Source organism: Engraulis encrasicolus, chromosome 2, assembly GCF_034702125.1.
Source record: "Engraulis encrasicolus isolate BLACKSEA-1 chromosome 2, IST_EnEncr_1.0, whole genome shotgun sequence".
Lineage (NCBI taxonomy): Eukaryota > Metazoa > Chordata > Actinopteri > Clupeiformes > Engraulidae > Engraulis > Engraulis encrasicolus.
In genome coordinates this window covers 43,708,543-43,719,899 of record NC_085858.1, presented here as the reverse complement: position 1 = coordinate 43,719,899, position 11,357 = coordinate 43,708,543, and the positions used below count along the sequence as shown (strand labels likewise).

The 11,357-nt window shown below is 43.5% G+C and overlaps 1 long non-coding RNA gene across 3 annotated transcripts; it reads right to left on the bottom strand.

Moving 5' to 3' along the window:
• Positions 1-335: 335 nt before the first annotated feature.
• Positions 336-4,862, bottom strand: LOC134462831 (uncharacterized). 3 transcript variants are annotated; one of them, XR_010037589.1, is made up of 9 exons: positions 4,773-4,862; positions 4,044-4,092; positions 3,313-3,382; positions 3,014-3,118; positions 2,486-2,564; positions 2,276-2,385; positions 1,950-2,054; positions 1,106-1,356; positions 336-677 (listed from the first exon to the last, which is right to left on the bottom strand). It is a non-coding gene; the product is annotated as an uncharacterized LOC134462831 (long non-coding RNA). The 3 variants fall into 3 exon arrangements; XR_010037591.1 differs by lacking the exon at positions 1,106-1,356; XR_010037590.1 differs by lacking the exon at positions 4,044-4,092.
• Positions 4,863-11,357: the final 6,495 nt, after the last annotated feature.

Genomic DNA, 11,357 nt, shown 5'->3' with positions numbered 1-11,357 from the left:
AGCCATGACATTATGATAGGTTAACACACTTGTTTTCAGTATAGTAATCATGTGTTAACTTAACACATGATTACTATACTGAAAACAAGTGTGTAATCAACCATTTCTATACAGTCAACTAATCAATCATTAACAACCTTCCCAATCATTAACTCCCCCGCCAAGTGAAGTCACAGCATTATAACACATAACTCATTACATAGGCCTATTTTGATGTAGTGTATTTTCTGAACTTTTAAATACAATCAAAGCACCAGACAGAGAGCAATAACTTTTTATTATTATGAAAGCAAGTCATAGGCCTTCACATATTGTCTCACACTAACACTCACACACACACACACACACACACACACACACACACAATAAGTGTGGCAGTAACCCCTCTCAAGGTGCTGTGTATGGGCCCCACTGTTTGGATCAACAAACCATCTTGAATGGTTAACAGTGAAGTGAGTGTAGCCAATGGCAGCTAATGCGCCTCTGTATGCTCGCCACTCATCACTGATCAGGGTGGCTCCTGGACGCACATGCTTGACCACAATTGGGATAAGATTCTCCCGTCCTCTTCTCCTCACCAGCCACAGGATGGGACACCTCCGCTCGTTTCTTATCCCTAAAATGCCAAAGACCTATTTTTTTCTTCGCCATGTAGCAGAGGCCCTTCCGCGGTGATACTGTAAAATATACAAACAAAATACAGATATTTTACAGACAGCTCCCGCTAGCCCCCCGCTATATGGAGGTGGTCAGGCTGGTGAGAAAGGGTTTAAGCAAGACGGCGGCGTACGAAAAAAATTCCGATCGACAGAAATACCATCTGCAACCAAGCCCCTATTGCGGAGCTTGCAACGGTCAGCCCTGATGATTACATGGAAATTAGGGAGACATATCTTCCTGGTGATAGTTTATTTAACTTCACCAAGGACTGTGCCACACAGTGTGAATCAGGTGGGCACATGCAGGAGATACAGCAACTGAAAAGAAAGGGGGACCTGCTAGATATTTCAAAAAGATGAAAAAAAAAGGTAAGCAGGCAGTCCTTGTTCAGGTTCTAAAAATCGTTGTTAATCATTAAGCTGTTCAATTTTCTGCATGTGCCCACCTGAAGGCGAGCTCCGCAATAGGGTGCAAGTGTTCGCAAGTTCTCTCCTTCTGTCTGTCTGTGCTTGTCCTTCTTCCTCTTCTTCTCTCTCTTTTTCCTGTCTCTCTTGTTCCTCTTCTTTCTCTTCCTCTCTGGCTCCGAGTCACTTGAAGAGGAGGTGGAGGAATCGGAGGGTCGAGCTTGTTGGGCAGCTGCTGCGCTGGTGGCGGTTGCAGCCGCTCCCTCCATAGCGGTGGCCTTAAGTTTTAAAGCTGCAAAAAGAGAGGAGCTACTAAATACACAATCCTGAGACATGACCTGACAGCTGATACAGTCGTCAATTCCAATCTCATTTTTTGTCAATTACAGACAGAACATGACACAATACTTTCAATAGCTTTGATATAGCCCCCAACGCAATGTTGCGTAAAATAGGGCGATATTGCCCCCGCCTGCGTTTCTCATCTCCAATTGGCCAATCAGAACTGAGCCATATGGGAGCTGCTGTGGCCAACTGGAGACGAGAAACGCTATACTATACTGTTAAACTAGATAATGAAAACACAGACCAAAATGAAATGCACATTCATGCATGTAAATACTCCATATATGTGAAAAATGGTGGACTGTTCCTTTAACATTAACACTCAACACTTACATATTAACAATTCAGGGAAGCTGAAGAAGGTGGTGTTTGTTTAAATGTGGCTGCCTTCAATATAGGTCTAAAGTGAAGGGGAAAATCCTGGTTTGTGTTCATAGTACGGCCCTTGGAGAACTTTTACGGCCCCTCGGATGAATTTGAATTGGCCCTTCGAATGAGAAAGGTTCCCCACCACTGACGTAGGCTATAGGTTAAGCTTACCCTCTTTCACTCTTCTGTGGTGAGACTGTGCCCATTTTGGGTTGACCTCCACACGCGTCTGTAGCACAGCACACAGGATTGCAGGACACAGCATCCTGCAGGACACTACAAAAAAAACAAAAAAAAAAACAAGGGGAATGAATAAATTACCTGACCAGTTATTAAACAAATGAAAATTGATGTGCCAGAGCTGTGGTAAAAGTAACCTTGGGTCCAAATCATCTAGGCCTAGGGTGTGTGTGTGTGTGTGTGGTAAATCCAGTGTTCACATTATTCAGATATGAGAATTAATTAATTCATTCATTTTAACTGACATTAGTACATACCCATATCAGTGCCATTTCACCCTGCCAAGACACTGGACCTGGGTCTATTGGAGCTCTCTGCTCAGGGTGTCCTCATTATACTGCAGCAGGCACTGTTGTTTCTATAGTTCCTAGAAGCGAGACAAATAAATACTTAACCATGCACCTCATATTGACATAGCAAATATGTCAATAAGCAAGACCTATTGAGCCCAACAGGGATAATCTTACACTATATCAGTTTTCTGTGGTCTCTTGTAAGATTGGCCCATCACCATTCTGCAGGACACTACCGTCTCCCTGCCAGGATCTGTAGGATGTAAGAAAATAAATCAAAACATAGCAATGCACAGCATTGATTACTTATCTATAAAGTAGCACAAGTCATATTGACAATGTAGGCCAGGGGTGGGGAACCTATGTCTCTAGGGCCGTTTGCGACCCTTGAGGCAGTTTTATCTGGCCCCCCGATATAATTTTAATGCTATTCAGCTTCACATGAAATATGACATATTTTGTAATGGAATCTTAGAAAATACATTTGCAATACAATTAAGTTATATTCAGGGAACCTGAAGAAGGTGGTGTTTGTTTAAATGTGGCTGCCTTCAATATAGGTCTAAAGTGAAAGGGAAAATCCTGGTTTGTGTTCATAGTACGGCCCTTGGAGGACTTTTACGGCCCCTCGGATGAATTTGAAGCGGCCCTTCGAATGAGAAACGTTCCCCGACCCTGACGTAGGCTATAGGTTAAGCTTACCCTCTTTCACTCTTCTGCGGTGAGACTGTGCCCATTTTGGGTTGACCTCCACATGCGTCTGTAGCACAGTACACAGGATTGCAGGACACAGCATCCTGCAGGACACTTCAAAAACAAGGATAACAAATAAATGACCTGTCCAGTTCTATAAAAAAGAATACCCTGAAAAAGAACACCCTGTTGTTTACCGGTATACAGCTCCTAGAAGCGAGACAAATAAATGAAATACTTTGCCATGCACCTCATATTGAGATGCATCAATGAGCAAGTCATATTGGTCACAAAGAAGTTAATCTTACATTCTTTCAGTCTTCTATGGCGAGTTAGGCCTTCAGGTGACTCGTCTTCGCCATATTATGAGACAGCAGCCTGTGAAAACATGGTAAATAGAATAACCCATTAACCTTGGGTCCTAATATAATACATGGACATAAACTAGCCTACATTATTTAGACAAGGTCAGTAGACCTCCACGTGAAACAATAAGAAAAAGTGACCATACATAATTTCAATTTCTTGAAGAGGCCATCTACACATATTTGTGCAACAAGTGCTGTTTTGAGGACCCATACTTTTTAAGGACAGGTTGCCTACTGTTTGCAAATGGCAGGGTATTTCACATTGATTTCGGGGTGGCGTGCTCAACTTGACCACTCTGGTCGACATTGAGCTCGCGCTGATACATTGGGCTCGCGTTACTGAGAACGATTCCCTGATTGACGCTCCCAACGCAGGACGCTCCCCTGTCGGCTCGCTCCCACTAGCCAGACTATCGGTCCCACCGCCATATAACGGAGCTAGTTATCTTTTTGATGTTAGTTTTTTTGTTTCTAACCCTAACCCTAACCTTGACCCTAAACCTAAATTGCTTGTATGTGGCAGTGTATGATAATACGTGAAATATAATCGGGTGGGACTACACGTCCGGGAGTGATAGAAACACCTGGGACTGCACGTCCGGGAGCGATCTCAGTTGGGAGTGTCCATCTACCACAGTTTCAAAGTAGCATGGAACTAAATTATATCCCACCTTTGACTTGATTTTACGCCGGTGGGTCTTGGAACCCCTGTGTGACTGCCTAGGTTTCAGGATAGAGAAAGTAAAACAAAAATCATTGAGTAAAATCGATGGGGGACAAAAACGTCGCTACTTGAGGAAAAATAGCATTACTACAGGGATGTTAGCTACTCGATACATAGTAGTGACGCTACGACCAAGCTACTAGAGAATGTAATTAAATTAGTCGCTTCGCTACTGCCCAGCACTGAAAACCAACATACCCAGACGGCACACCAGTCTTTCCAACGTCGCCTGTGCATTTTTGCCGCTGTAAAATACATTGGCAAGGCGTCTAAGCGTTAGTTCATCAGCGAAATACCGGGCAGACGTGAAAAATGAGCAGTGCCCAGAATCTAGTTGATGAGCTAACGCAATAGCATGCTAACGGTAGCCTTTGTCTATCTTTAGGCAGGGGAAAGGCAACTGAGAACGAGCAATGTCAAACAATTTACCATCAACAAGTATACTTAACATATTCACCGTTTCACCACAGCATTTTGTCATTACGATGCTCGCAAGTCATCAGAATTTACTAGCGTACAGCAGCAACTAGTGTAGTCACGTTGAGGGGACTTGAGCTACCAGCTATGTAAAACGGCTGTGCCATAACTTAGCAATGGCGGATCTGTGTTCAGAGGAGCTATTCAATCGCTCTTGAGTACTGAAACTTTAAACCACAGTTGAGTAAAATGTACTTACATGTATATGACGCCCATTTTCCGTTGGTATGTGAGGAACTTTTCCCCCATATCGCCAAGAAACTTGTAAACCACACAGACAACGCGTGGTTCTGTTCTTCTTCTTCTTCTTCTTCTTTGGTGTTTATTGGCGGTTGGCTACCGACGTGGAGCATTACCGCCACCAACTGGTGCAGTTATGTACAACTCTTTGCATGGCTTGTTCAGGTCAGAGGTACGGAGCATTGATGGAGTGTGCGCACTAACGGGGGTGCTAAATAACAGAAATAAATAAAACAAAAAGCAAACAAATAATAATGAAAAGAAAAATACATAAAAGGAAGGGAAGCCATTAGGGAGGGAAAGAGAAAAATAAATGATCACTCAAAAATAAATAACTTAAATCCTGTCAAATAACTGGGTTGACTTCAAAAATCTCATAAGGGGGGCCCATGCAGATGGCCTATTGGAGAATGCCAGCAGGCCTTCCAGAGTTAACCTTGTCATCCCTATTGGCCTTACATTTTGCATCAGTATTTCCCTTTCACAACTATATGCTGGGCATTCTAATAACACATGTTCTACTGTCTCTCTGTGGTTGCAGAAAGGGCATTGTCCAGTGGCATGTTTCCCTATTATGCTGAGGGAGTGATTAAGTTGCGTGTGTCCTATTCTAAGCCTTGTGGTGACTGTGTCAGCTCTTCTGTCCCTGCTGTCTGGTCTTCTTGTGGGGACTTGTGGTTGGATCTTAAACAGGAACCTCCCCTTTGTATTTGCTACCCACTGCTCTTGCCACAGTTTACAAACTTTAGTCTTGATTAGGCTCTTTACCTCCTCTCTGCTTAGGGGCACCACCAGGTTGCCTAGCTCCATCTTAAGGGCGTTTTTGGCCAGTATGTCAGCCACTTCATTGCCTTCCACTCCTGTGTGGTTCTGTTCAATCAGGAAGGTGATGTTGACCGCGGCTGATGGCTTCTTTGTGGCTTGTGTGTGGAATTCGCATTGTGCCAATTAGTTTTACTGCCACCTAAAGGCTTGGTGTAGAACTAATTTAACCAGAGACGGTCCATTTTCAACTAACTTGAACAATCCTTGCTTTAGTTCAGAATACCATTTTAAAAAAAAACAGAGTGGCCAAGCACATTGATGTTTTTCCTCAAAAGCAGCAGAGGAACCTTTTTAATTCGAAGGGTCACTTCAAAATGTAGGCCTATGTCCAAGAAAGATCATTCAGATGATTCTATTTTGATAGCCTATTCTGTAGGTTCATTTAAATGTTTATAGCACAGATCGAATTGTTTGATCAACTTAATTTCTGAGCTTATAGTATCATAATAAAATGTACTGACAGCAAAGCTGTGGCTAGTAGAAAGGTTTATGCAGGGGTGGGGAACCTTTTTCATTCGAGGGGCCACTTCAAATTCCTACCATGGTCATAAAATCCTCCGGGGGCCGTACTATGAACACAAATCAGGATTTCCCCATAAAATTTAGGCCTATATAGACACCTTTAGGCCTATATAGACATATAGACATCTTTAAAGGTAGACACCTTTAAAACAGTCCCCACCTTTTCTAGGTCCCCTGAATATAACTTAATTGCATTGGAAATGTAATTTCTAAGATTCCTTTAGGCCTGCAAAATATGTCATAGGCCTATTTCATGTGAAGTTGCAAAACATTATAATGATATCAGGGGCCGGATAAAACCGCCTCAAGGGCCCTCGAGACATAGGTTCCCTACCCCTGGTTTAATGGTTAGTGATTCTGAAAAACACCACTGGGCAGCGTGAAAAAACATACACACACACAGACACAGACACACACACACATTTTAGTAAAAGGCCAAAAAATGCCCTTGGGCCCCCAACAATCCCGTTGCCTAGGGACCCCAAAATCCTAGAAACAGGCCTGCCGACCCCCCACTCCCTCCCACCCACCTGACCTCACCCCACCCCACCCCATTTGAAATTGACTGGGGCAGCTCCCGACCTGATCACTGGCATTTACATATTAAAGGCTCTTCTAAGAAAGGGATGGGAGGGGGGCATGGGGAGCCGCAAATGCTGTGGCTTGAGGTATGAGGCAATTTAAGGTGCAAAACTCATCCACAAATTCCTCTTTTCATGCAGTGTCCCATATCAGCCAAAAAGTTAATCATAATTTACATAGTTACTCATAAATTGAACAGAATAACTATGCAGTTGTTATTTATTTAGTAAGGTGCCATTTCCACGTAGCAGGATAATTTTACATGTGGATATTTTGTTCTCCTTTTTAAGCGGAAACACGACAAAATAGTTTTTTTTTTGAGGCAGGTTTTTTGATATGGCTACATGGAGATAGAAGGCCAATACCAATGCTTTTTCAGAAATAGTACAATACGTGGAAGCGGTTTCTAAATTCCTTTTTAAGCGGAAACACGACAAAATTGTTTTTTTTTTAGGCAGGTTTTTTGATATGGCTACGTGGAGATAGAAGGCCAATACCAATGCTTTTTCAGAAATAGTACAATACGTGGAAGCGGTTTCTAAATTCATCCTCACTGTTGTCCTAGTTTTCTAGGCTCATTGGTGGTGTTAATGTGCATAGGCATGATGTGATGTGACGGTGGAAAAAGGAATGGATTGGGGGGGGGGAATCAGTTTATTTTCTCGTTGAGGACCCAGTGGCAGCAGAGGGGTTGAAGTACAGGGGTAGTAATGTCAGCATCTGAAACAGCACAGAAACAAGAGACAAACAGTACATAAATTTTTAAAAAAAAAAACAGCGACACTGCATACCAACCATTGACACACAGCTGCACATATATTATAAAAGTATCCAGTGAGGCTCATGTAATGGTAATAATATTTTGTTATGGATCTTATGTAGCCTAGTGATAGACTTACCATTTCTTGTTCTGGCATATCTGGCCTATTCCCAAGAGAAGGCTGATGTCCCTGTCTGTTGATCTGATTTTGACGTCGGCAAGATGCTTCGTGCTGTCTGGGTTTCAAACCTAGTGGTGAAATGACAAGGGATTTTATGTAAACAAAATGCGTATTTCTGTACATACAGTAAACAGATCTAAGAAGTTCCCAGAGCACCCTACGATAGCTGGCATGGTTGGCACAAAGACCCAAAGAGCAAAATTGTCCCAAGATTGTCTTCCAAACAATTCCACTCCAAACATTTTCCTTCTGAAATAAACAATGTCCATATCCAATCAAACCTCAGTAGGCAGCTATCTCGTCAGGTCGGCCTTACCATAGACACATCTAAGCTTATGGGCCTTACGAGTGGCCCGTAAATTTACAATCTCAAACGTCATCACCGTATAAGCCATGGCACAACACAAGCGTTTTTTTTGAGAATACAATATATCTTGGCACGTTTGCGCTAGTTATCTGAACACTGATCGTTAACGAATGGCCGAAATAGTGTAGAGCTAGCTGTCATTTATGTTGTGCTAGCTAGGGTCAAGTCGTCTCATCCAAACTAGCCACAGTAGGGGGGGGGGATTACGCTTCAAATGAACGTGAATGACTCAAAACTTAAGAAATATGTTGTTAGAATGTATACAAGGTTAGTCTATGAGGTTAAATAGTTTTCTAACATATACATATTTTATATCCCAGTTACGTACCTTATCTTCTGCACGAATCGAGGCCTCCTGTTTCATTGGGCACAATCACGTCACTGGGTAGTCTAAGTATGATTATCAGTTTTGAGAAGTGGTGACTTGGCGTTTGGCCTACCACAAGGGTCTTATCATTCTCTAATTGTAAGCTAGCCTATTAATATAATAGCCTATATTTGGTTACGGTTTGAACTGAAATACGTTTATACATTATAAAGAAGTAAGGTCATTGAAATCGTGAAAAAAAAACTGACTAAATGTGGAAGTCGTCGCTGCAGCGCCACAGAAACTCCTTCGGCTGGCTCCCTTCAGGGCGTTGGTGATGGCTGGCTAATGACCACACATCGGAACGAGAGACACCTTAAATAAGCCGCTAAAAGAATGCTATGGTGGGAAACGAAACGTTACATTAAGACGGGAGCAGGTAATAAGAATGAAACGTGACTCCCTGTGTTTGCGGGGAGGGGGTGTAGGCTACTATGATGGCCTGGGGAGGTTGCTTCAAGGCGCAGTCTGCAGGTGACGAAGGAAGTGTCGAACGCCACAGCCGCTGTTCCTGACAATGCTCTGTAGCTTCTCTGAAGTTGCCCATTGCCTGGTTGAGATGACTGGCTCCACGAGGATTGTTATGCACATTGGCAATGGGCTGATTATTTCGGCTGGTCATAGAAATCCACACTAGTAGCCTAAACATAGGCTAGGCCAGGGTTTCCCAAACTGTGGTCCGTGCACCCCTGGGGTTGCGCAGCCTGCCATAAGGGGGTGCGCGAGCTGAATAGAGCAATGGTGAGAGTTTTTTTATACAGCATCAATGAACTTTAAGTAGTTTTTAATTGTATGCTGGAAGGGTCCATTTGAAGTGCAGTTTAACTCCAGAACTTGGAAAAGAGGATTATTCAAAACTGTGCATAATGTGCATGAATGCACAGTGAATCCATACTTGCGTGGCCATCAGCACACCAAAATATTCGCTAAGGGGGTGCGCGAGCCACAATGAAATGTACAAGGGGGTGCGCGGGGAAAAAGTTTGGGAACCGCTTAGCCTGAGTGTCATTTAATGACTACAACATTATTCCATTATTGCTGGAAAGGCAACATTAACTAAGGTTGGATTCATGTATGACTGGGTTGATCTGACAGGATTTTCATCAGTCATGTTAATACATGATATGTTAACCTTGTAATTCACACCACGAATTTCCCTCTGATATACCACATTTACTTAATGGTGAGTCCTCATCACTCATGTCATGACTCCTTATTAACTAATGATAGATTAAATATCACTATGTACATAAATCATGTGTTAATTCACCATAAATCATACATTACTTCCAACATTATTCCGTTATAATTCATGCACCATTATTGTAAAGTGTTACCCAGATTTGTGTATTTACGGAGCCTATGACATCCTCTGTGGAGCAGGACTTCCATTGTCAACATAGCTTTGAGGTACTGTAGTAGGTCAGTCCTAGGGCAGTCATGGGCAAGCGGTTAGGGCGTCAGAATTGTATCCCAAAGGTTGCCGGTTCGACTCCCGACCCGCCAGGTTGGTGGGGGCAGTAATCAACCAGTGCTCCCTCCCCCCAATCCTCCTCCATTACCAAGGTACCCTGAGCATGGTACCGTCCCGCTGCACTGCTCCCCAGGGGTGCCACTGAGGGCTCACCCCTTGCATGGGTGAGGCATAAATCCAATTTCGTTGTGTGCGGTGTGCAGTGTTCACTTGTGTGCTGTGGAGTGCTCTGTCACAATGACTATGGGAATTGGAGTTTCCCAATCGGCTTTCACTTTCACTTCTAGGTCATTTCTATGGCAGGCTTGATGAGAGCAGAGATAGGGTTGAGGTAGTAGGTCATTTCTATGGCAGGGTTGTTGAGAGCAGAGTTCTGGAGCGTTTGACTGTCTCATTATGGCATGTTGCCTTTCTGTTGATCCTCTCACAGACGAGCAAGTTTGACATTTGTGCCCCCATGTGTGATAATGGGCATCATGGAGATTTGGAATACATACAGTACACACGCACGCACGCACACACGCACGCACGCACGCACGCACACACACACGCACGCACGCACGCACGCACGTATGCACGCACACACACACACACACACACACACACTATTTCTCTCTCTTTCTCTTTCTTCTTATCTTCTCTCACTCCCTCCCTCTTTCTCTCTCTCTCTCTATTCCTCCCCCTCTCTGATTCTCCCTCTCACTCCCGTTCCCTCCTGATGGATCTCTGTCTCTCCCTCCCTCTCTCTCTCTCTCTCTCTCTCTCTCTCTCTCTCTCTCTCTCTCTCTCTCTCTCTCTCTCTCGCTCTCTCTCTCTCTCTCTCTCTCTCTCCGGTGGTCCTCCATCATGCTACTAACTGTAGGATGCAGAAATTGGGATTGAAACGACTGCAGCTGATGACTCAGCGAAGGAAACAGAGCTCAGACTTTTTTTTTGCACGTCTCTAAGCCTGACTCAGAGTTTCTCAAAGTGGGTCGCACGCTCCCCCTGGGAGAGCACGCGGAAGCATCTAGACCCTCTGAAGGGGAGAATGATGGAAAAGGTTTGAGAACCACTGCCCTGGCTAATGGCACTCAGAAAGCCAGTCTCCTGGATGCCTCTGTCTCGGTCTCGGCTCCCTCCCGCAAACACACATAATTAATTGGACAGTAACAGATGGGGATTGTTTGAATGAGGCTTTTCTCCTCTCACGCTTAACATATTTTTTGGAGCTATTTTCTCTGCATGGGTCTGTTGTACTTTATACTGGCTGTTTATTATTGCTAGGCTAATGTTTTATTCCAGGGTTGCAATTTTTGACAATTAGGCTACATTCACACAAAACACTTAACACTTTTGCATCTAGAGGCTATGTATTCTACAAAGTGTGTGTGTTTTTTCTTTTTTTAATAAACAATGAAAGAGTGTTTGGGAATGCTGCCAGGCAAAACACACTCAATCATCCACTTTTCATGATATTCATGATA